This window comes from Myxocyprinus asiaticus, chromosome 25 (genome assembly GCF_019703515.2).
Source record: "Myxocyprinus asiaticus isolate MX2 ecotype Aquarium Trade chromosome 25, UBuf_Myxa_2, whole genome shotgun sequence".
NCBI lineage: Eukaryota > Metazoa > Chordata > Actinopteri > Cypriniformes > Catostomidae > Myxocyprinus > Myxocyprinus asiaticus.
The window spans coordinates 32,583,914-32,611,647 of NC_059368.1; the positions used below are offsets into that span (position 1 = coordinate 32,583,914).

At 38.6% G+C, this 27,734-nt stretch overlaps 1 pseudogene; it reads left to right on the forward strand.

The window, feature by feature from the left end:
- The first annotated feature begins 15,197 nt into the window (after nt 1-15,197).
- LOC127416108 (cell cycle control protein 50A-like) lies at nt 15,198-27,031 on the forward strand (annotated as a pseudogene).
- Nucleotides 27,032-27,734: the final 703 nt, after the last annotated feature.

Below are 27,734 nucleotides of genomic sequence, written 5' to 3' on the forward strand. Positions count from 1 at the left end.
GTATGTCCACTTATGTTATGGCATGTATACATATACTTGTATGAAAGGTTAGTCCTTGTAAAATGTGTCTTATTAACTCCATCAGAAAAAACAAAACAAAAAAAACCTGAACATTTTAACATGTACATATTTAAATAATTAAAATAAATGATGACTAACCAATTTCTTAGAAATTATTTGAGACAAAGTATAACATAAATATATTTATGATCATCTTTTTTAATGTTTGTTGCAATGTATCATGTACCACGAATAAATGCAGTTAATCACAGAAAAGTGTATATATATATATATATACACACACACACACACACACACACACACACACACACACATACTGGCGACCAAAAGTTTTGAATAATGTACAGATATTGCTCTTATGGAAAGAAATTGGTACTTTTATTCACCAAAGTGGCATTCAACTGATCACAATGTATAGTCAGGACATTAATAACATGAAAAATTACTATTACAATTTGAAAAAAAAAAAAATTCTAAACTACTTCAAAGAGTTCTCATCAAACAATCCTCTACGTGCAGCAATGACAGCTTTGCAGATCCTTGGCATTCTAGCTGTCAGTTTGTCCAGATACTCAGGTGACATTTCACCCCACGCTTCCTGTAGCACTTGCCATAGATGTGACTGTCTTGCTGGGCACTTCTCATGCACCTTACAGTCTAGCTGATCCCATGAAAGCTCAATGGGGTTAAGATCCATAACAATCTTTTCCAGTTATCTGTTGTCCAATGTCTGTGTTTCTTTGCCCACTCTAACCTTTTCTTTTTGTTTTTCTATTTCAAAAGTGGCTTTTTCTTTGCAATTCTTCCCATAAGGCCTGCACCACTGAGTCTTCTCTTTACTGTTGTACATGAAACTGGTGTTCAGCGGGTAGAATTCAATGAAGCTGTCAGCTGAGGACATGTGAGGCGTCTATTTCTCAAACTAGAGACTCTGATGTACTTCTCCTCTTGTTTAGGTGTACATCTGGCCTTCTACATCTCTTTCTGTCCTTGTTAGAGCCAGTTTTCCTTTGTCTTTGAAGACTGTAGTGTACAGCTTTGTATGAAATCTTCAGTTTTTTGGCAATTTCAAGCATTGTATATCCTTCATTCCTCAAAACAATGATTGACTGACGAGTTTCTAGGGAAAGCTGTTTCTTTTTTGCCATTTCTGACCTAATATTGACCTTAAGACATGTCAGTCTATTGTATAGTGTGACAACTCAAAAACAAACACAAAGACAATGTTAAGCTTCATTTAATGAACCAAATATCTTTCAGCTGTGTTTGATATAATGGCAAGTGATTTTCTTGTATCAAATTAGCAATTTAGCACGATTACACGAGGATAAAGTGTTGGAGTGATGGCTGCTGGAAATGGGGCCTGTCTAGATTTGATCAAAAATTACTTTTTTCAAATAGTGATGGTGCTGTTTTTCACATCAGTAATGTACTGACTACACTTTGTGATCAGCTGAATGCCACTTTGATGAATTAAAGTACCAATTTTCTTCTGAAACAGCAAAATTCGTACATTATTCCAAGCTTTTGGACGCCAGTGTGTGTATGTGTATATATATATATATATATATATATATATATATATATATACATACATACAGTATATATATCGATGTTTGAGCATGTCATTTTAGTGAATTTTAACTGAGTTTCTAATAGAAATATAGTATTATTATTTTTTTAAATGTTGATTTAAGTCATCTCTTGGAACAAACAAAAGCAGATTTTCCCTTCTCCAACTGCATTAGAATAGAACAGATTTTATACAGGTGAAAATCTGATAGCTTGGCCCATAATTCAAAGAGGTCCAGGTTTTAAATTCATTGATTTTATTCCTTTCACTTGTAAGAACTAGTTTGACCATGGATGGCTAATCATTGAGTAGGTCAATAAAACGTCCTGGTTACTTGTGTAACCTCCGTTCCCTGATGGAGGGAATGAGACATTGTGTCGATGTAGTGACACTAGTGGTCACTCTTGGGAGCCCGAAACACCTCTGGTCTTTGATAAAAGTCCAATAAAAATTGGCGAGTGGTATTTGCATACCACTCCCCCGGACATACGGGTATAAAAGGAGCTGGTATGCAACAACTTATTCAGGTTTTGTGCTGAGGAGCCGACACAAGGTCCCGGCCATTTCAGCGGGTAGTTCAGCATTGTGGCAGGAGGGACACAACGTCTCGTTCCCTCCATCAGGGAACGGAGGTTACGCAAGTAACCAGGACGTTCCCTATCTGTCACTCACTCGACGTTGTGTCAATGTAGTGACACTAGGGGTCCCTATACGAAACGCCGCAACTGGCTGAACTGTGTTACGTGAACTGGCGGTGTGTGACGGGCAGACCACTGTGTGCCTCATAGCCAGCGCACCAGGCCGACACGTAACCTCCCCCAAAGCTGTTAAGAGTGTCGCACATCCCTTCGGGGACAAGTCGACTGCCCAAAAGATAGAGACAGGCTAGCCCAGTCATGGCCTCTTATCCTTTTTTATTTTTCTCCCCCCAAAAAAAAGAAATAACCGACTGGGGCCACCAGGTCTACGTCGGGGGGGTGTCCCTCCCAAGGGGAAGACACCGTGGAGACCACACCCCGCCCAGAAGGGGGGGGGGGGTATTATGAGTGGAAATACGTCACATGGTCATGCCGAACTTTGTCGGAAGTATGTACGTAATTTAATAACAGCTGGCGTAAGTCTCCAAAGATCAAAAGGACAATGAATAGAAGAGGATTTAGAGTAATCAATAACCTAAAAATTTTAAATTAAAAGAATGATCAGAAATTAATTAGAGCTTAAATATAAATTAGAGGTCAACTTAAAATTAATATAAAATAAAATAAAATAAAATCACTTTTATTGTAAATTGGAATCAGATAAAATGAATAACGGAATCAAAAGTGTGAATTAACAATAATTGCTTTACTTCAGTGCAAGAGACCTTCAAGGGCAATTTATTGAAGTTCCACTCCGGAATGGATAGAAAATTATCCCTTTATACAAAAGCATGTCTGTCATCTCCGCGTTAGCCTGTGACTGGGCGACCACACCTGAAGGGAGGAGCCCAGCTGAGGCTTCCGTGTCCAACTGGACGAGCCCGCTCTTCGATGCTGCGCTCGAGAGCTCATCACCTTCGCGGGCTCTGAATAAGAGGTTGAACTCGCCGTGAGACGAGCCGGCAGACTCATTCAGAAGCCCGATCGGGGCAGACGAGCATGCTGGGAAATGGGAGGTCCGTGGGGGGATACCCAGCGGAAGTGGTCCCATTGGGGTCCCCAAATCGCCCTCAGTGCTAGCCGCGCTGGCCTCATACCCGTGGATAGAAGGACCGAGGCGGGGAGCCTCTGGGGTGGCTTGCTTTCTTACGAAGGCAAGCCACGACCGCATCGTTGCCATGGACATGTTCTCGCAATGAGTACATGACCCATCCATGAATGCTGTCTCTGTGTGGGCAGCGCCCAGACACGAAAGACAGTGATCGTGGCCATCAGAAGGCGAGAGATAACGACCGCAACCAGGAATAACACACAAACGGAAAGGCATTTTAAAAAAGACGTGTCTTTAAAAAGACGTTCCGTGCGTGCCGCTCTTTTAGAGAAATATACTCTTTTAGAGAAATATACTCTTTTATTTCTGCCGAGGCGCCCAGGGGCGTTCTCTGCAGTGCACCAGTGCAGAGGGGGGAGAAGCCGCTGAAATGCGCCGTCAGATCCAGCAGAGGTGAATGAACAGCCGTGGGAATTCAGCTCAGTGAGCATCGACCGTTCGGCTCCGAAGAGAAAATCTGAATGAGTGGTTGCATACCAGCTCCTTATATACCTGTATGTCCGGGGGAGTGGCATGCAAATACCACTCGCCAATTTTCATTGGCCTTTTATCAAAGACCAGAGGTGTTTCGGGCTCCCAAGAGTGACCCCTAGTGTCACTACATCGACAAAACGTCAAGTGAGTGACAGATAGTGAACTGTGGTTTCTTTAAAACAAACTAGCATTTTGTTTTGGAAAAAACAGTAGCCTAAACATCTATTATTAAAGGTGCTGTAAGCGATTATAGCGTTCTGAAGCTTTTCCGTGACTGAGCTGTTAAATTATCCACGCCCCCTCATTCCAAAACTCTGCCCTCCAAAGATAATTTTAAGATCAAAACCAAGCAAAAGAGTAGCACTGTTTAGCTCTCCGCACGATCCAGCCGAGCCTGGTTTATGAGGATGCACGCGAGACACGCCGCGCTGTACATCATTAAAAATCAAGAGTTTTCTGTTACTGATGTCATTGCAGAATTCCACTATTCATGGTTAGCCATGATTAATAAAAACCATTAGTGAAAGTGTCTAAAAACAGGGCGGATACTGAGTGATTAAACTAGTAGTATTCAGCTGGCCATGTGATCCTAACATGGCAACCCCATGAGGAGACCCTCTCCATGTAGAATAAAACAGCTTTTATAAGGTTACTGATATTACTGGAGTATTCATGTGAGTGGTCATGATTGATTTTATACATGTGTTTCAAAATGGCATTCAATGCTTTAGGAGTAAATCTTTTTTAATAAAAAAAAAAAAAAACAAAAAAAAACTGAGTGCACCTTTAAAGTGTCACTATCTGCTGCCATTGTTTTGAAAAGACAGACCGGGATATTTATTAAAACATCTCCTTTTGTGTTCTGAAAGAAAGAAAGTCATTTTTGTTTAGAACAACAAGAGGTTACAGAATTGTAATTTTTTGATGAACTATTCCTTTAAGTTGAGATAAAATGTTTAAGAATTGTGTTGCTTCAGCTCATTAAATTAAAGCGCCAAAAAACTTTATAGAACCCTATAGATTTGCTTCACTCTGTTCCTCTTTTCCACCTTTTCTTCAAGAGTCAGTCGAATTAATCATGTGAATAGCTTTTTATGTGCTGTTCTTGTTTTATTAGCATATTTCTTTCAGGCACTGACAGCATCTAGGCCCCTTGCTGTCTGTTTGTATCTCTCTTGGCCAAGCAGCTTATAGTGTCTCCAGCTACAAGCGGTTGATTAATCATGGAGGTTTTGAATTTCAGTATCTCCTGCTGAGGAAGCAGAAAAGTTGTGATGGTATTTCCATGCTGGACAGATTAGCATGCTTCACTGCAGCTCTGCAGAGGCATGTACGATTTCAGATTGGTTTAGAAAAGTTAGATGTTCAGACCTCATATATCTGTGTAGGTCAGGTTTCCTCCTCTGAACCAGGTGAGCAAAATTAAATCACTGTCATGGCTCAACCTGCTTCTTTGCACTTCTATGTATGCATCCATCAGAAAGATTTCAGTCATCTCTGTCATTATAAATTATTTGTCCCTGTGACCCCACAGTAGTGGTCGAACGATATATCGCAGAGGCTGATATTCAGACTTTTTTAATAATCTGCATCGGCCGATAAATTTCCCCATTTGGCCGATTTGTTTCTTGATGGCGCTGAGAATCGCCTGGTTGCATGTGAAGCAACTGAGACATGTAAACGACCAGTAACGGTTCATTTTGTTGTTACGTGCAACACAGTGTCATTTAAATGGTCCACATATCAGAGATATGCAGACGTGTTTGAGTTCATAATGTTAAAGTGTTCGCCTGTTTCATTCTCCCTCTCTCTTCTCAACAGTTCCCTGTAACTTTTAACTGTCTGGTCTAATGATAAAAAGGAAAATATCAATAAAAGTAATATTATATACCGTCTGTAAATATGCGCATATCTCGTTTAAACAGATGTAATAAACCAACCTCACACGACTTCAGCAGATCCAGCACCCTGTGGAGCGCTCATTTATTTACCTCTAAAGCATGTATTTTAACAGTCTCTACTCAACAGTTCCCTGTCACTTTTAACTTTCTTTTCTAATGATAAAAGGCAAATATCAATAATACTTATATTATTTACCATCTGCAAATATGCAGATATCTCGTTTAAACATATGTAATTCACAAACCTCACGAAAATCCAATGTTTTCTTCCCGTCGAGCACTTATCTAATATCTTCCTCTGAAGCGCGTATTCTATCAGCCAGAATCAAAAACTTCAGGATCAGGATCAAAAGTTCCTCTGATTCACAAATAATGACGGTCACTCCGTGACAATCCAAGCAGGTGATCCAGGCTGTTTAAACTGTCAGGAGATTGCTGCTGCTTGCGCTGGATCCACATGAGCACGTGAGTGCAACTTCAAAGCTGCGTCCGAAACCAGGAAAATGCTGCCTCTGGAGGCTGTATACGGAGGTACAATGAAATCTGAAATCTGAAGAAACTGCTATCTACCATTTAAAATACAATATTATTTTGTAGTTTTGTGTGAAATTTAGTAAATATAGTGCTAAATAAGAGCTTATAAATGTTTTTTATTATTATTTTATTTATTTATTCATTAATTTGTTATTTACTATATTAAATTGTGTTATATATCGGCATTGTATCGGCCTATCGGCCACCCTGCCCTCTGGATATCGGTACCGGCCATTAAAAAACCCATATCAGTCGACCACTACCCCACAGTACACTGTCAAAACTGGATTAGAAATGGCGAGAGTTACCTGATACATTCAATTAAAAAAAGAATGATGAATTTTCTCTTTTTAAAAAGTTAATAGAATAGTTCACCCCAAAATGAAAATTCTGTAATTATTTACTCACCGTCATGTTGCTCCAAACCTGTATGCCTGTGTTGTTTTTTCCAATGGAACACAAAAGTCTTCACACAGCTCTTTATGCAGTTCAAATTTTTGTCTTTAGTTCTGCGTACATGAAATGCTGCATCAGAGCCACTTTCCTGCTGTCACGGCACTCTACATACACTACACCTTTGTAGTGTAAACTTCAATTTCAGTTCAGTGTGCAAATAATACATTGACATAATTTCAGTCATGACAACTCTCGGTGTTAGTGTTATAATGGATAAAACATGCGGCTGTTGTGCAGTAAGGGGATTTTCACACCTGGCTCGTTTGGAGCATTTGATTCGGAACCTGGCACGTTTTCTCCCTTGGGTCAGTTCATTTAGGCATATATGTATTCTTGTCCATGAGAACAGGCACTTTTCAATGCAGAAATAATGCAAAACCAGCTAATGACAGGTAAAAATAACCATGACGAACATTTTACAACTCATATCCATCCAATTGACAGATTTTATTTGCAGTGCAACCTCTGACTGCAACACACATTTTGTGCCATGTGGAAGCTTTTTGCATAACCGTGACATAAACAGTAGTTGAAAATTTGTAACAGTTGACAAATTTATGCAGGTATATCATTTTAACCAGTATTTGGATGTAAGAGCTAAATACCTGAACAGCACACAAACTGTGACCAATAAGAGGACAGTTTGCTCACATGTGACATTTATTAACATAATTTTGGTCCATTTTGAAAAGTTGCCTTGTGAAAGTGAACCGAACCAAGATGAAAATGCAACATTGTAACAATTTAGCCTCTGTTTCGGAACAATTTAAACGAAGTACAGGTCTGAAAAAGCCCTAAGACATACTGTACTTACAATCCCCATAAAGCAAACCTAGACAGGTGCTACTGGGGAGGAGGATGGTTTCAGAGAGAAAACTCTTGTTGCAAGCTGCAATGAACCAGCTAACCTGCAAACAACTGAGGCAAATTAAATGTTAAACAAAGAGAGAGTACGCAAGTTGATTGGCTGTAATGACAGATGAAATACCAACTGACCTATCAGCTGCACAATGTGTGCTGATTGGCTAACAGATCACATGTTCAAAGGACCTTCAACTTACACCATGTAGAGTTTCATGACTGAACATAGGATCATTGTCATTAGATTCTGAATAGGAAACATTCTAACAATATAACATAGATTTAAGTAGGGATGATAGGGACACGTCCAATTGAGGATTCTACTTGTTTGGCCGGTAAGCGCCCTCTTGAGGAAGACACCTTAAAATTGTATCTGAGGTGCAGGATTTTAAGATGCTAGTGTAACTCCCAATACATGTCTTATTTTGTGCATTGAAGAAGAACATCTGCATTAGGGTTGTGCAGTTTACCTAACGGAGTACCGCGATACCAAAAAAATGTAAATGGTATGATATCATCTTGTTGCTAATTTTCGGTAGCATATTACAGTATGCTGTCATTAGATGAGATGTGACAGTTTTTGATGAAATCAATGACAGTTTGAAAATATGGCCAAGTGTGATCATTAAACAGCAGAATGATGTAATTTAATTAAATATTATACAGTCACATGCGCTGCATGCTACAGAATGAACAAGAGGTGCTGCTCTGTTCTGTCATCTGCTTCACACACACGTGCGCGCACACACACACACACACACACACACACACACACATGCGCACACACTCACACAAACGTAACACACGCTACTGGTACTTTTTTTCATGCAGTGTGTTTATAGTATAAACGGTTGTTAACACTTAAATGAACTCCTCCGGTGCAGCTCGGAGATTTCCGCTCGAGTGTCGTCACGGAACTATCCCAGCATTAATGAGAAGCTTGCTATAACTAACTCGTCTAAAACAGGAAGAACTCAAAGGTCTGTCAAATTAAAATCCCACTTAAATGAAAGCTCTATTCAAATGGATGTGTGAAATTGTAGACAGAAAAATATAACAACTGTATAAAAATTTAATATTTAAAAAGTAGCAATAATACTCATAATAACAATTATGTAATATTAAATGGTTGTATTATTATTATTATTATTATTATCTGTAAGCAATATCACAAATGCAAGCAGCCTTGTGCCACAGGTAATCTGATTTGTTTTCATGAATGTTTTCATTAATACTGTGAAGCTCTGTTGTGCAGCATTTTATTTTACCAAAAATAAAATTGCACTTTTTTGTCAAACAAATAATAATAATAATAATTATGATATTTTTATTTGATTAAAGCTGTATGTATCAATTTGATTAAACACCATTTGATCATAACATTAAATTCAAACATTTAACATGGAATCCAGAAAAATTAAAACGGAAAACGCATAATTTGTATCTGTGAGACTTTATGCTGTTCTTTTAATCGTCATTTTCTGTATAATTTAATCAAAAATCTGAGGCTTTTTATTTGTTGATTATAGTATCGATTTAGTATCGATACCGAGGTACTAGGGCTGGTATTGTACCGAAGCCAAAATGTTGGTATCGGAGCAACCCTACTCTGGATAGATTGGAAAATAATGTTTTGTCAATAAAATAAGGCATAGTTGTAGGATAAGCCTAAAGCCTTCTTTGTTCATGAGGCCTACTTTTTCAGATTAAAAATGTAAGTACAAAACATATAAATAAGCAATATGAGAAAAGATTATGTGGGATTGAGGGGAGCTGAAAAGCAGAAAGTGGGGGAAAATGTCAATGCTCCATTCTTCGCATGATTTGTTTATCTAGTGATGTCATTTTGAACATGTTAATTGTTAATTTACTCTACCCTTTGTTTAGATTTCCATTTTTTTTCATGATGGATAATACATTTTACAGAAATTGACTTCCTGTCCCTTGGATATAATTTTTTTCATGTAAGTCTTCTTGAAAATATCAAATTTGATTTTGACCCGTTAATCTTAGTGTTTTTTTTTTTTTTTCACATCACATATCATATTATCCAAGTTTATCGCACATCTCATTTTTCCTCCTAATAGTGCAGCCCTAGTGATCAGTTTTTAATTTGTTCCTAAATTCCAAAAAAATTTATTAATTAATATTTAATATGGTGATGAAGAGAAATGAGACTAGTGAGCTAATAAAGTTATTTTGCTTATATCACCAGACTCTCTTTCTTGCATATTCTTAATACCAACATTTTGAATCTTATCCCTGCAATATGTCAATATCAACTTCAATATCAATGTCAAGAACCAAACCTTCGCCCTTGCAATGTAAGTCAAATGGGAGATTTACAAACTTCAATCTTCAATTTCTTAAAAAATGTCAAGCTTACAGAAAGTGTAAAAAAAGAATAGAATTGTTTGAGGAATATCAAAATATAGTGTGACAAGCACAGCTACAAGAACAACTCTTCTTGTTTGAAAGTAATAATAGTAAAGAAATTCTTCAATAATAAACTATTGAAATGATTAAATAATAATGGAATATATACAATTTTATAGAATCAGTTCTTTCTAAGACAGAGAGACTGAACAACAATATGTCCAATTTTTCGAAAACAAGGAAAGGGTTTTGCCTCAATGGAATTTTACGCTCGCACTGAATTCTCAGCTTAGGCGAAACAAACAAAAAGAGCCTCATGGCTGCCATACGACACTTCACTCAAAGATACACCACCAGAGAGCCAAACAGGATTTTCCATATGAGACCAAAAAGAGATTATTTTAGTATCTCGTATATTCAGCACTCTCAGAATGTTTCTTAGCCCCTGCCTGGGTGGAATCTTGCATGCAGATCAATATCTTACAGACCTTCATTTTCAAAGAAAGACCAGATATGTATCTGATTATACACACACACACACACACACACACACACACACACACACACACACACACACACACACATCACTCACTCACTCACTCACTCACTCACTCTCACTCTCTCTCTCTCTCTCTAAGTACAATCTAACCCTAGTCTAATGAAGGAGGTCTGTAATAACTGGAGAGAGAGCTATATCCGTTAGCAGCAATGGAAGTAGCAACAAGAACTGATAAAATGTATTTTATACTATGAAATATGAATGGAATATCTGACATTTTTATTTTGCTTGAAACAAAAATGTATTTCATCAGAATACACAGCTACTTTTGAATGCCCATCAATGGATAAGGGAGGTTTTTGAATCTAAATAGTGCAGTTACAACATCTACCAGCAGGTGCAAACTGGGCCATGCTAACCAGCCAAACCTCCCTTGAATCGAACAATTCCTGATATTCAAGGAATAATGAAAGATCAACTGGAAATTGTGGTCAGCTGTTTGCGAAGGAGAAACCATACAAGAACATGCAGAAGACAACTTGAGAAAGTTCTGGAAGAGTTGAAATCCTTTGCACATAGGTGATTACCGAGTGGTCCTGGGACCTTAGCAAAAAGCTACAGGAGTAAAGCCATGTCTTAAGGCTGTCAACAACACAGATAAACAAGACAGACAAAATTATCCAAAAGGTTGGAAGTAGAGGTCAAACACAACCCTGCTGAAAAGATCAGCACTGCAGGTCACCAACTTATATTGTGTTTTGGGTGCTGATCCCTCAGCATGGGATGTGGGTGTGCTGGTGTCCCCACCAGGACTTTAAACTAGCTTAACTAGCTTCATCCAAAAGACCATGCTGGACAACCAGCTTCACCAGCTATAAGTTTTGTGGGTGAAAAGCATAGCTCTCCTGGTCCACCAGCTAGACTAGCACCAAACCACAATTAGCCGACATAAACCAGTCAAAACCAGCATGAGAATTCCACCCTAATTAAACTGGTCTTTTTAGTGGGGAATACAGCCAAGTATGCTCAAGATTGTGAAGCGATGACTGCCAAGCTTTCAGATCAGAAATAAAAGAGCTGACAGTCTGGATGATGTTGGCCAAACTTTTGGACTAAGGAGTCAAAGAGGAACAAAAGAATGAATAAAAAAAAATATAAAAAAAATAATAAAAAGACCTTTGGGACGAAGTAGCACTGGAGACTGTGAGAACTCCGTACTTGAAAACAAGCAAGAGGCATTTGAAAGAGAGTGCCTGAAAGATGAAGAGATGAAATGCAAGTTTAGTCTCCTATCTGTTCTGTGAGAACGAAATATTGGTTAAAAAACATTGCTTTAGTGTCTTGCTCCACCTAGTGGTCCAAATGATGTGGCATATTTCAACCAATTGAGCCAGACACACAAAACGAAATATTTTATTATTGGCGATAGAAACAAGATATACTGTAGAGCTGTGCACAAAACATGATGACTGTGACAATCAATCTACAGGTGCATCTCAATAAATTAGAATGTCGTGGAAAAGTTCATTTATTTCAGTAATTCAACTCAAATTGTGAAACTCGTGTATTAAATAAATTCAATGCACACAGACTGAAGTAGTTTAAGTCTTTGGTTCTTTTAATTGTGATGATTTTGGCTCACATTTAACAAAAACCCACCAATTCACTATCTCAAAAAATTAGAATACATCATAAGACCAATAAAAAAAAAACATTTTTAGTGAATTGTTGGCCTTCTGGAAAGTATGTTCATTTACTGTATATGTACTCAATACTTGGTAGGGGCTCCTTTTGCTTTAATTACTGCCTCAATTTGGCGTGGCATGGAGGTGATCAGTTTGTGGCACTGCTGAGGTGGTATGGAAGCCCAGGTTTCTTTGACAGTGGCCTTCAGCTCATCTGCATTTTTTGGTCTCTTGTTTCTCATTTTCCTCTTGACAATACCCCATAGATTCTCTATGGGGTTCAGGTCTGGTGAGTTTGCTGGCCAGTCAAGCACACAAACACCATGGTCATTTAACCAACTTTTGGTGCTTTTGGCAGTGTGGGCAGGTGCCAAATCCTGCTGGAAAATGAAATCAGCATCTTTAAAAAGCTGGTCAGCAGAAGGAAGCATGAAGTGCTCCAAAATTTCTTGGTAAATGGGTGCAGTGACTTTGGTTTTCAAAAAACACAATGGACCAACACCAGCAGATGACATTGCACCCCAAATCATCACAGACTGTGGAAACTTAACACTGGACTTCAAGCAACTTGGGCTATGAGCTTCTCCACCCTTCCTCCAGACTCTAGGACCTTGGTTTCCAAATGAAATACAAAACTTGCTCTCATCTGAAAAGAGGACTTTGGACCACTGGGCAACAGTCCAGTTCTTCTTCTCCTTAGCCCAGGTAAGACACCTCTGACGTTGTCTGTGGTTCAGGAGTGGCTTAACAAGAGGAATACGACAACTGTAGCCAAATTCCTTGACACGTCTGTGTGTGGTGGCTCTTGATGCCTTGACCCCAGCCTCAGTCCATTCCTTGTGAAGTTCACCCAAATTCTTGAATCGATTTTGCTTGACAATCATAAGGCTGCGGTTCTCTTGGTTGGTTGTGCATCTTTTTCTTCCACACTTTTTCCTTCCACTCAACTTTCTGTTAACATGCTTGGATAAAGCACTCTGTGAACAGCCAGCTTCTTTGGCAATGAATGTTTGTGGCTTACCCTCCTTGTGAAGGGTGTCAATGATTGTCTTCTGGACAACTGTCAGATCAGCAGTCTTCCCATGATTGTGTAGCCTAGTGAACCAAACTGAGAGACCATTTTGAAGGCTCAGGATACCTTTGCAGGTGTTTTGAGTTGATTAGCTGATTGGCATGTCACCATATTCTAATTTCTTGAGATAGTGAATTGGTGGGTTTTTGTTAAATGTGAGCCAAAATCATCACAATTAAAAGAACCAAAGACTTAAACTACTTCAGTCTGTGTGCATTGAATTTATTTAATACACTAGTTTCACAATTTGAGTTGAATTACTGAAATAAATGTACTTTTCCACGACATTCTAATTTATTGAGATGCACCTGTATATATGTTTGATCATAAATGGGTAATTTTGAGTAGACTTTTAACTTTAGACTGCACAAAACACAAAGTTACTGAACTTAACAACAAAATCAATGTAAATAAACTTGCAAACAGTGAAACCATGCAAGCTCATTAATTGTTCAAGCCCAGTGCATGCTGGGATTCGGGAACAGCTTCCAAAAGTTAAGTAAAATGTAATTATTTTATTAACCAGTGAAATTTACTCAAAGTAGCTAATACATTTGACAAGATTTTCTACTTTAGGATTGATACGTGATGATACATTGTACGATAACAAACAATAATAAATAATATTTACTTCTAAGCTAGGGCATTAATTTTAACATGTTTGAATGTAGAGTTTACTTACGATTTTCAAATGCACGCTTAAACTAACTTATTCAATGTAGAAAGTACTTAATCTTCTCTGCTATATTTGCTTCACCACAGTTTTTGTTGTTGTTGTTGTTGTTTTCAGTGGGTTGTTGACCATTGCATGAAATCAAAAGGGGGATAAAAGAGAAAAAGATGAAATGCTGAAAGAAAAGATTAAATACTGATCCAACACTGACACATAGCTTGACCGTTTGACAGGACATTTTCAAACCCTTAAAGGAGATGTGTTACACCTGGAGTCCTGTTGTGATAAAATAAACATATTCATTCTACTACTATTCTCTTTAATTCTCTACTACTCCTACAAACCACAGTGGAGGACTGGGGTGTCATGTGGTAGGACCTATTTTAGAGCTCTTTGGGTAGGACATGACTGGCAGAAGTGTTTTTGTAACAAATATGCACAAAGAAATGCAACTATTACAATGATATATCAAGTAATATAACCTGTTATTGTTTTGTTGTATTTAATGCACATTTGTTCCAGTTTGATTAGATTTTTTTTTTTACCACTGTACAAGAAAACATTAAAAGCACGACTAGGCCTGTATATAGTTGTGTATTTTTTCCAGAACACCTGTAAACAATGTTTTTATTTTTATTTTATTTTTTTAATCCCCTTTTCTCCCAATTTGTAATGCCCAATTCCCACTACTTCCAAATCCTCGTGGTGGTGCGGTTACTCACCACAGTCTGGGTGGCGGAGGACAAGTCTCAGTTGCCTCCGCTTCTGAGACAGTCAATCCGCGCATCTTATCACGTGGGTTGCTGTGCATGACTCCGCGGAGACTCACAGCATGTGGAGGCTCGTGCTACTCTCCGCGATCCACGCAGAACTTACCACGCGCCCCACTGAGAATCACTCAGCACGCCCTGGATTCAAACTCGCGACTCCAGGGGTGATAATCAGCGTCAATACTTGCTGAGCTACCCAGGTCCCCTATAAACAACGTTTTTTTATTATTTATTTATTTTTTTATTTTTTTATCATTATTATTTTTACAAATGTACGACCTTCGTGAAGATCTACGAAGCTTTTGGAATCGGTTCGACTGAATAAAGAACCGGTTCAAAACAAACAATTCTTTCGCAAATCGGAAATCACATTTTGACGCTTCCTGTAGCTCTGCCTTAAACAAAACAGACCCAGGAGAGACCACTGGAGTCTCAAAAATAAGTTTTATACTCTAGTTTCGGACCACAAAGAGAGTTAGGTGCCTATAATCGAAGGATTCTGTCTTTTATGTTGTAACGCAGATATTTAGGCTGTGAGCTGATAGTAATAACGATGATGGCGTCCAGCTACAGCGCAAAGGAGGAAGACGGTCATCACTCCGGATCCGCGGGGCTCAGTGGTACCGCCATCCGGACCAAAAAGCCCGACAACACCACCTTCAAACAGCAGCGATTACCCGCTTGGCAGCCCATTCTGACCGCGGGTACTGTGCTGCCCGCTTTCTTCGTTATCGGTCTCATCTTCATCCCCAAAGGAATTGGCCTCTATGTGACGTCCAACAACATCAAGGAGTTCGAGGTTTGATGTTTCCTTGTCGTTTTACTAACAAATGTAATGCAAATAGACGTCCTCTGTTTGCTCAGACTGGATATGAAAGATTAAAGTGGGTGCAATAAGCTCTCGGGTGTTATGCAACAGTGTTGAGCGTAAGTGTTTCTGTGTTTTGTAGATTGATTATACCGGGACTGATATGTCCAGACCGTGTTTTAACTGCTCTCAAAGCTTCAGCTGGAACAGCACGACTCCATGCAAATGTATCCTGACCTTCTCTCTCAACCAGCTCTTCGAGGTGTGTTTATTACCTCTTTATTTGTTATGTTGAATTCCTATAAAATTTAAGGCATGTTCCGGGTTCAGTACAATAATATATATTTGTACAATATATTTATTTGTTTAAAAAAACAAACAAATAAACTTCATTTGGAGGGTTTGTATCATTTCTGCGCCACCATACGGAAAAATAAACATTGTTTTCGAAACATCTTTCTGAAAACGCCTCCCGTCTTTCATTGGTCAAACAAACAGATAGTTCTGCCTCCCAAATCACACCACTGGTTGAGTCAGTGTTGTTGTGTCGGGCTGGATGGGTCGCTCAAAACAATCAGAGGAATTTTCATAGCGCCACAGAGACACAGTGTTTACAGTTTTCAAGAAAATTCACCTTTGAATGGCTTACTTATAATTATCTCTGCATATAACGTGGTGATAGGACTGTAAAGGAGGAGGCGAGAAGCAGCTTTCCTTTTTTTTTGGTAAGGGTTTATTTTTCCTCTTCGCAGCACAATTTACAGTTTCTCTTTAAACACTAAGTTAAACCAGTATCTCACACCGCTTCACAAAATAAACTCTCATTAAAAATCTTTGCTCTGGTTCGGCTCTGTCTTGACCAGTCTCTTTCTCTCTCTCCCTCTTCTACTTGCGGTGTGTATATTTATGCCGCTCTCCCCGTGCTCACTGAAATTAGAGACAGGTGTTAGACATAATTTCACTCAGGTATAAGCGCCCTTACTGATTTCTCTCTCTCCGGAGAGATGCTTGACCACCCCCCCGCTGCCACAAGGACAAAGTATTTTACCAAGGGTTGGGACGATATGATTATCTTACGATTTGATATAATAACACTTAAATGGCAAAGTATGACAAAATTGTGTTTATTTTAAAAAAATGTTTCTGCCAAAATGCATGTTATAATTTCTATAAAATTTCTTTATAATTTATATTATTATTCTTTTAATAATTATAAGTTCTTTAATACACAATATAGATGCTCAAAGTTTAAATAATAAGAGTTTCTCATATACCTTTCCCTTTAAGAAAAGATCACAAACAAACGAGCCTTCAAAAATAGTGCGCTACATTCAGGCTGATCAGGTGCAGAACAAGCAACAGAGCTAAACAGAACCTGGCCTGAAAAAGTGAGTGAAAGTATTTGTTTTTTAATAATTTGTTTGTCATAGGGATTTTAATGATTAATTGACTAAGCGTCATTAATAATTTGATCGATTAAGCTTATCGATTGTCGAGTAATTAATTTAAGGATGAATGCGTTGTTATCATGCCAGCAGACTTTGATAAGGCTGTCTGTTCAGTCATCCGCTACAGTGCGCTTCATGTCAAGTTTTGTCCGCATCACAGAAGAAGAACGGCACAGATGAAGATGAAGCATGCTCAATGTAATCAGTGTTGGAGTGTTTCTCTATAAATGAACATTATGTTTTCTGCATACACCATGATAGTGTCTTAAAGTACAACACGACAGGAAGCACTTTTGATCTGCTAGTCTTGTTTCATCCCCAACCTACAAATGCATCAGTGACCTCCGGGAAAGCAGATTCAGCTGACTTCTCACCAGCACACACTGTATGTTATGTAGGCTACTGTGTTTAGGCATTGTGTTATGATTTAATAAAAAAAAAAATATATATATATATATATATGTCCAAAGGTCCGAAATATCCCACGATCCACAACAAGATGTTTTAGTGAACTCAAATATGTATTCACGTTATACTGTATATCTTGTAAACAAGTTACTACTAACAGTAATTCATTAACAGAAATTATACAATTCACAAATTCGTACTAAACGTACACTGAATTAAGAATATTTTGAGAGGATAATGCCAATGCTTGCATTTAAGTGTAATAATTTAAATTATTTTTAAACAGTAAGCTACATGCACATATTATTTGGAGTCCTCCACGTGCATTTTGTGATATTAACGTTAGCGATTAATTGATCGTTCATTTCCACTATGATCGATTATGAAAATGTCTGAAAATTGACATCCCTAGTTGTCATCATTATTATAATCACATTTTAACTTTTTAAAAATATACAAATTCTACATTCTATCAATAAATATTATATTATGAAATTGTATATATATTAATGATATGAGCTGTCAATGTTTGAAATAATGTGTACAATTTTCAAGAAATAACTGAGTTTACATTCATTTGTATAACAAGCGCTTAAATTGTACTGTCACTTTAAGAGTTCAACGAGCATCTCACAGACTCGCACAGTGTTCTGGTTCATTTATTAATGAGAGAGAAGTGTCCCTGATTTATTTGTAGTTAAAATTATTAATATTTCTTTTTATTTTTAAAAAGATATTAAAAGATGCATTATTCAATGAAAGTTGCGTGTGAGGATCTCATCGTTCATGGACACACATTACACAGAAGAAATGTTCTCTTTATTCGCAAGCACAGAAACAATGTAGCAAATTTCTAAATATCACATTTTGCCTCTATATGGTTCGTCATTTTATTTGTTCGCAATATTTAGAAATTCAATATATCGTCCCAGCCCTAATTTTAACAAAAAAAGTTACACACTTAAGCTTTAAAGCACATTTAATCTTTGGCCTGTTTGATATTTGAGCTTTATAGTTGTCTAAATTGTCCTTTTAGCAGCAGGACTACTTTTCTAGGCGGATGAACTTAAGGTTGTGTGCTACCAATGTCATTCCTGTGGGTGATTTTTGATCCATGTAAACAGTGCTTTGTGGATAGTTACGTCACGTCCCTTTCTATCGTATCAAAGTTAATGGGGTTTGCATGGTCATGACATGCAAAAGATTGCATGTAACTTTGCACAGATAGTTAGTCAGTGACTAATGCGTATAATGTGTTAGTCTTGCGGCTGCAATTTTAAAACAGAGTGTTTTAACCTTAATTACAGTGCAGTGCTTTGGCCTTAGGGCTGGGCGATATGCAAGAGATATGTTCACGATTTTTTTTAATAAAAATCCGATTACATCGTCAACACCCCTGCCCCCACTGCCAAGGGTGTATGTATTGATTTTGCTTTCAAAATTAAATGTATTTTTTGAAACTTAATCCAAAGATATTTCTAAATTCATATTGCACTTCAAACAAAACAAAAAAGCAATTAAAATAATGAAGTGGTCAAAATATTTGTGTTTAGCCACCTCTCATTTGCCATTACACAAGTATCCATCTACATCAACAGGTGGAAAATTACTTGTACAAATTAAGATCTAAAGAAAATTATAAATGAAAACATAATAATAATAAATATAATTGAAATATACACCGTTCAGCCACAACATTAAAACCACCTGCCTAATATTGTGTAGGTCCCCCTCGTACCGCCAAAACAGCACCAACCCGCATCTCAGAATAGCATTCTGAGATTATATTCTTCTCACCACAATTGTACAGAGCGGTTATCTGAGTCACTGTAGACTTTGTCAGTTCAAACCAGTCTGGTCATTCTCTGTTGACTTCTCTCATCAACAAGGCATTTCCATCCACAGAACTGTCTCTCACTGGATGTTTTTTGTTTTTGGCACCATTCTGCGTAAATTCTAGAGATTATTGTGTGTGAAAATCCCAGGAGATCAGCAGTTACAGAAATACTCAAACCAGCCCATCTGGCACCAACAATCATGCCACGGTCCAAATCACTGAGATCAAATTTTTTCCCCATTCTGATGGTTTATGTGAACATTAACTGAAGCTCCTGCACTGCTCTGCTGCCACACGATTGGCTGGCTAGATAATCGCATAAATAATTATTGGTGCCAGACAGGCTGGTTTGAGTATTTCTGTAACTGCTGATCTCCTGGGATTTTCACGCACAACAGTCTCTAGAATTTACTCAGAATGGTGCCAAAAACAAAAAACAACCAGTGATCAGCAGTTCTGTGGATGGAAATGCCTTGTTGATGAGAGAGGTCAACAGAGAATGGCCAGACTGGTTTGGAACTGACAAAGTCTATGGTAACTCAGATAACCACTCTGTACAATTGTGGTGAGAAGAATAGCATCTCAGAATGCTATTCTGAGATGCGGGTTGGCGCTGTTTTGGCGGCACGAGGGGGACCTACACAATATTAGGCAGGTGGTTTTAATGTTGTGGCTGATCGTAAATCAATTTTACATTCAAGATATTTTCGGGCAACTGAAACAGAAAAGAAAGAGTGAGAACTCCACGAGACAAGCTCAAACGCTCAAACACGCATCGACAGCTTTTCTGTCGTCTTTTCTTAAAAATATAATAAAGCTTATGTGCGTGCCTTTATGTCTAACAGCATTTCTTGTCATGTCACTCCGAGACGTCTTGCACGTCGCCCGCCAAAGGTGGCAAAATTACCCGCCACTGCCAATGAAATAGGAAACCCGTATTCGCCAGTGCTAATTTCAAACCCTGGGCTACTATTTAATATATTTTGCTGACTAGCTCCATGGTTTTGTCATTTCCCGATATTGTCGAACATCGTCTGTCAATAAGCATTGATATCGGCATCGGGATATTTGTCAGATCATCGATATCCGATGACATCGTCTTATCGCCCAGCCCTATTTGTCCCATAGAGTTTTATTGTAAGTGCATTACTGTAAACACAATTTTACAAATATAAATTATTTTTCTCTGGTTAAACAGCTAAAAGTGTACTGAAAAGAAATAAATAAGTAGAGTAATTAGTAACAAAGATGCAGAATCAATTTAGTTGAGTTGTAGGTGGAAGTCTTGCATCTGAATCAGTAGGCCATAACAAAACTTGAATATCCTCACTGATAACATATGACTGTTTAAACTACACACTAAAAACTTGTATGTTCCCATTTTGATATTTTAAAAACTGTTCTGTGTTACTGGAATTCAAAACGATTGCAGCACACGTTTTAAGACTCTTAACTTTATTTCCTCAGAGTAAGGTCTTCATGTACTATGGCTTGTCGAATTTTTATCAAAACCATCGGCGGTACGTGAAGTCCAGAGATGACAGCCAGCTTAATGGAGATGAGTGCTCACTTAAGGTATTGCAAGTTTAATTTCAAGTGGTATTCACATGTCTAACTAAATATAAACGTAAAAAATTTCACCTGATTTTGAGCTCAGCTGTCTGATGTGTTTGACAGCAAAGAATACTCCATATCCATATGAAAGCAGGGTTTGGCATCTTGGAATTAGAAACATGTCAGTCACCGACAGTCATTGTCTCTGTCAGTGAACTTTACACTAAGTAAGATTGCAGCATGCATGTCCCCATTTTCAGCCTGTTCAGACGACAGGCTGAAAATGGCTTTATTTGCTTCCTGAGTGCAGGAAGTACTTTTTAAAATAAAAAGCTTAATGCTTAATTGGATCCTACAGAATTGTATGTAATTGAATAAAGCTCAAATCACAACTTAACATTTCAGGAACCAAGCAAAGAATGTGAGCCATACCGCAATAATGACAACAAGCCTATAGCCCCATGTGGAGCCATTGCTAACAGCATATTTAATGGTAATATATATACACTATATTGCCAAAAGTATTTGCTCATCTGCCTTTAGATGCATATGAACTTAAGTGACATCCCATTCTTAATCCATAGGGTTTAATATGACGTTGGCCCACCCTTTGCAGCTATAACAGCTTCAACTCTTCTGGGAAGGCTTTCCACAAGGTTTAGGAGTGTGTTTATGGGAATATTTGACCATTCTTCCAGAAGCGCATTTGTGAGGTCAGACACTGATGTTGGATGAGAAGGCCTGGCTCGTAGTCTTCGCTCTAATTCATTCCAAAGGTGCTCTATCGGGTTGAGGTCAGGACTCTGTGCAGGCCAGTCAAGTTCTTCCACACCAAACTCGCTCATTCATGTCTTTATGGACCTTGCTTTGTGCACTGGTGCGCAGTCATGTTGGAACAGGAAAGGACCATCCCCAAACTGTTCCCACAAAGTTGGGAGCATGGAATTGTCCAAAATCTCTTGGTATGCTGAAGCATTCAGAGTTCCTTTCACTGGAACTAAGGGGCCAAGCCCAGCTCCTGAAAAACAACCCCACACCATAATCCCCCTCCACCAAACTTCACAGTTAGCACAATGCAGTCAGACAAATACTGTTCTCCTGGCAACCGCCAAACCCAGACTCGTCCATCAGATTGCCAGATGGAGAAGCGTGATTCGTCACTCCAGAGAACGCGTCTCCACTGCTCTAGAGTCCAGTGGCGGTGTGCTTTACACCACTGCATCCGACGCTTTGCATTGCACTTGGTGATGTATGGCTTGGATGCAGCTGCTCGGCCATGGAAACCCATTCCATGAAGCTCTCTACGCACTGTTCTTGAGCTAATCTGAAGGCCACGTGACCTTTGGAGGTCTGTAGCGATTGACTCTGCAGAAAGTTGGCGACCTCTGCGCACAATGCGCCTCAGCATTCGCTGACCCCGCTCTGTCATTTTACGTAGCCTACCACTTCGTGGCTGAGTTGCTGTCATTCCCAATCGCTTCCACTTTGTTATAATACCACTGACAGTTGACTGTGGAATATTTAGTAGCGAGGAAATTTCACGACTGGACTTGTTGCACAGGTGGCATCCTATCACAGTACCACACTGGAATTCACTGAGCTCCTGAGAGCGGCCCATTCTTTCACAAATGTTTGTAGAAGCAGTCTGCATGCCTAGGTGCTTCATTTTATACACCTGTGGCCATGGAAGTGATTGGAACACCTGAATTCAATTATTTGGATGGGTGAGCGAATACTTATGGCAATATAGTGTATATACACACACATTACCGGTCAAAAGTTTTGAAACACTCATTCTTTATTATAATTTTTTTTTTTTCACATTTTAGAACAATAGTGAAGTCATTAAAACTATGGAATAACATAAATGGAACTATGGGAATTATGTTGTGACTAAACAAAATCCAAAATAAATAAAAACTGTGTTATATTTTAGCATCTTCAAAGTAGTCACCCTTTGCCTAGAATTTGCAGACATGTACTCCTGACATTTTCTCAACCAACTTCTTGAGGTATCACCCTGGGATGCTTTTTAAACAGTATTGAAGGAGTTCCCATCTATGTTGGGCACTTATTGGCTGGTTTTCTTTATTATTTGGTCCAAGTCATCAATTTCAAAAAAGTGTTTTATTTTTATTTTTATTATATTTTAGTTTTATAATGAAATACATTTATATCGTGGCACAATTATATTTTTGTCTACAAAACTAATTTCAAACATTTAAGCATATGCCTTCAGATCAAAAGATTTTTAAGATCATGTGAAACATTTCAGTCAAGTGTTTCAAAACTTTTGACCGGTAGTGTATGATGGTATTTTTAAGAGCTAATAAAATGTGTAAAGGAGTCAAAACAGTGGCAGGAATTCCTCCGTTACACACACAAACGAAGATATGCTGCAAGGATGGCTGACGGTGGTTCCGACGCCTGTACCGAACTGTAATGGGCAACATAGCTCCTATGATGAGAAGAACCAGGTATGCTTGAGGTCAGATGCTATGAGGCTAGAACTTTTCTCAGAGCTAACTTCATGTACTGAACAGTTTTTGGAATTACTCTTAACCAATGTCATTACTGGATGTACTAGCAGAGTAACCACAGGTGTATTTCATCACATTAACTATGGACATGTTCTAGAAAGTTTGACAACCAGAAAGTGTCCCAAATACATTCTTGGTTTGTAAGTGTGGCTTTATTGTTGAAGTACTTTGTTGGATCTATCTATTAGGAGTATATACTGTGATGAAATGGCATGGCATGTTTTGCTCATGTCTCTTTCTAAAATAGTCCTCACCTTCCAGACACAGCAAAGCCAATGAACTGGCGCAAGCCTGTTTATGAACTGGACTCAGACCCAGAAAACAATGGCTTCATAAATGAGGATTTCATTGTGTGGATGCGCACGGTTGCCCTCCCCACCTTCAGAAAGCTCTACCGCATCATTCAAAAGAACAACATGACGCCAACACTGCCCAGAGGCAACTACACCATGGAAATAACCTACAGTATCCTTGTGCTGCAAACTTCTGACTTCAACTGTTCAGTGCATTCAGAATATATTCAGACCCCTTAATTTTTTCACATTTTATGTTGCAGCCTTATGCTAAAATGCTTTCAATTATTTTATTTTTTTTCACATCAATCTACATCCATACCCCATAATAACAAAGCAAAAAACATATTTTGCAATAAATTTAGCAAATTTATTAAAAAGAAAAAATTGAAATATCACATTGACATAAGTATTCAGACCCTTTGCAATGTCACTTGAAATTTAGCTCAGGTGCATCCCATTTCTCTGGATCATCTTTGAGAGTTTCTACACTGTGATTGGAGTCCACTTGTGGCAAATTCAATTGATTGGACATGGTCTGGAAAGGCACACACCTGTCTATATAAGGTCTCACAGCTGAAAATGCATATCAGAGCAAAAATTAAGCCATGAGGTCAAAGGAACTGCCTGCAGAGCTCAGAGACAGGATTGTGTCGAGGCACAGATCTGGGGAAGGCTACAAATAATTTTTGGCTGCAATGAAGGTTCCCAAGAACTCAGTTATCTCCATAATTCTCAAATGAAAGAAGTTTGGAACAACCAGGACTCTTCCTAGAGCTGGCCGCCCGGCCAAACTAAGCAACTGGGGGAGAAGGGCCTTGGTAAGAGAGGTGACCAAGAACCCATTGGTCACTCTGGTTGAGCTCCAGAAATCATGTGTGGAGATGGGAGAAACTTGCAGAAGGACAACCATCACTGCAACACTCCACCGATCTGGGCTTATATGGCAGAGTGGCCAGACGGAAGCCTCTCCTCAGTGCAAGACACAAAAAAGCACCTAAAGGACTCTCAGATTCTCTGGTCTGATGAAATGAAGATTGAACAGTCTGGCCTCATTTCCAAGCATCATGTCTGGAGGAAACCAGGCACCGCTCATCACCTGCATAATACCATCCCAACGGTGAAGCATGGTTGTGGTAGCATCATGCTGTGGGGGTGTTTTTCAGCAGCAGGGACTGGGGGACTAGTCAGGGTTGAAGGAAAGCTGAACTCAGCAAAATCCAGAGATATCCTTAATGAAAACCTAGTCCAGAGCGCTCAGGACATCAGACTGGGCCGAAGGTTCATCTTCCAACAGGACAATGACCCTAAGCACACAGCCAAGACGTGCAAGAATGCAAGAGTGGCTTAGGGACAACTCTGTGAATGTCCTTGAGTGGCCCAGCCAGACTTGAACCCGCTCGAACATCTCTGGAGAAACCTGAAAATGGTTGTCCACCGACAGTCCTCATCCAACCTGACAGAGCTTGAGAGGATCTGCAGAGAAGAATCACAGAAAATCCCCAAATCCAGGTGTGCAAAGCTTGTCGCATCATACCCAAAAAGACTTGAGGCTGTAATCGCTGCCAAAGGTGAGTTAAGGGTCTGAATACTTATGTCAATGTGATATTTGATGTTTTCTTTTTAATAAATTTGTTATTAAAAATCTGTTTTTTGCTTTGTTATTATGGGGTATGGAGTGTAGATTGATGTGAAAAAAATAATAATTTAAAGCATTTTAGCATAAGGCTGCAACATAACATAAAATGTGAAAAAAAAAATGAAGGGGTCTGAATACTTTCTAAATGCACTTTATATATAAATCCCATAAACAGATTTAAAGTACCTCTAAATATCTTTTGCCAAGCAACTTAAAGCTCACCCAGTATTTACCTCCAAGAGTACTTTTAGAGTGTATTTCAATTGGTTATTAATATGACTGTCAATGGATTAAAAATATTCATGGTATTAATTATAGGATATGCCGAATAATTAATCAGATTTATTGCATATATCAATATTTGCTGAAAAAAGGTGATTCTTCAAGCTTGAATTGCTCTGTTATTTTTTTATATATACAGTATACGTACATTAATTGCACTGTTTAACGTGTTAAATCGACAGCCTTACCATTTAATTAGCCTAAATTATACCACGAGTCTGTTGAATGCTAGATTCTGATTGGTTGACGGTGTGCTATTATTTTCTAGTAAACGCATGGCTATTAAGTAGTTTCAGGTCTTGATCGCATAATGGTTCCTTATCACTTTGCCAAATTATTTCAGTTATTTTAAAGAGCAGTACAGGCTACCACAGCACAAAACAAAAAACTATTAAAACAAAGACGCTGGCCTAGTACATCGGATAAGAATGACAAACAGTGTCTGTAATATCTTAAATTTAGCGCCCTTGTGCTTTCTCATTCTCTTTCGCTCTCGTGTCACCCACACTTACACACACTGACATACATACATACGCACACATATAGAGACTCGAGTCACGACCCATGGAGCCCTGATGTATACGCTACCCCACTACTTGATCAATACAACAGTTTCTATATTATCCGAAATAACTTTTACCACTTTTAACCCCCCCTCCCCCGATCTCAAACACGGGCACGCATAAGCAAACACATACAGTACTTGCTTGCGAGAAACAAACACAGCCTTCATATCAGCGCACCCCTGCGACTCAGTGGGGTTGTAAACAGTTGTTTAGCAACAGGAAAGCTATATACAAGAATAGTGACACGACCATGCTGCTGCTGAGGAGTACACTTAAACTTATTGTGTTACTGCTGATGAAAGCTGCTGCAAACTTTGGTAATCTCACACACGCGATCTGTCTCAGTTTCTCTCTTTCACTTGCTCACTCGCTCGCAGACACACAAACACACACAATACCTTGTTACTCCAGTAAGTGTTCAACAGCAGTGCATGGCTCCGTTGCTAGTTCTAAAGCGACGTTTTCAAACTTGCAACAAAGGCTTGGGCTGTATCAAAGCTAGACGCTGAATTTGTGGTGGAAGAAAGTAGTTCCACTTATGAGCGTATTGGGGACGAAAACCAGAAAATGTCTTGCGATAAAACCCTGAACAATTTCTTAAGGTATGGTAACCGTGGAATTAGCGAAATAATTTACTCCAGCCCGTTCAATTATTGAAAAAAAAAAATATATGCACACCTCAGGTGTAACTCCGCTGCGCGTCGTGGCTGCATTACCACCTATTGTATGGGTGTGCATTGTTTTTCAGCTGACCGTTGTCAAGTATTCCTTACATACCTTAAGAAAACCTGACACAGGTCAGTTTTGTCTTTCATTCTGTTTTTGCTCATTTCCTCAACCACTTGTCCACATACTACCCCGTCCGCAACTTTGAAGGTAGGAAACGTATGATCCTCAGCACCATCTCCTGGATGGGAGGGAAAAATCCCATTGCTTCTTTCTCGGCGTGGTGCTCCTATTCATACATCACAAATACGGAAACCGTAACAACAACTCTGAAATTCCTAATTAATCTGCTTTTTTGTGTCTGTTTCATTGAAACTTGTCCTGGGTTTATTTTGGCTGTCTTGTCCTTCTTAATCAAGTGTTATTATTTAAGCATGTCTGTTGTGCCTCTAAAAAATAAGCATTTTAGAATGTGACAAGCCATCAACTGTTCTCAATTTTTAGTAAATGTCCATTTTGTTGTTGGATGAATAAAATGGCTAAATCCTAAAACTCCCTGAGAAATTTTCCATTACTGCTTGCCAAAGCCTAGTCTTGAACAGCAGAGAACGATGCTAAATGAGGAACATGTTAAGCTGTTTTTGGCCAGGGTTTCTTGTTTTTATCACTTAGATGATGACACATCAAACGTGTCTAAAGCATGAAAATAGTAAACTAACTGCAGTGTCCTACTGAAGGGTGCAATGTTGACAGGATAACTTAAAGGGATAGTTCACCCAAAAATGAAAATTCTCTCATCATTTACTCACCCTCATGCCATCCCAGATCTGTATGACTATTTTCTTCAGCAGAACACAAATTAAGATGTTTAGAAAAATATCTCAACTCTGAAGGTCCATACAATGCAAGTGAATGGTGACCAGCACTTTAAAGCTCCAAAAAGTACAGGTATAGTAAAAGTAAACCATTCGACTCTATTGGTTAAATGAATGTGTTTTAAAGTGATACTATTACTTTGGGTGAGAAACGGATCAATAAGTCGTTTTCAC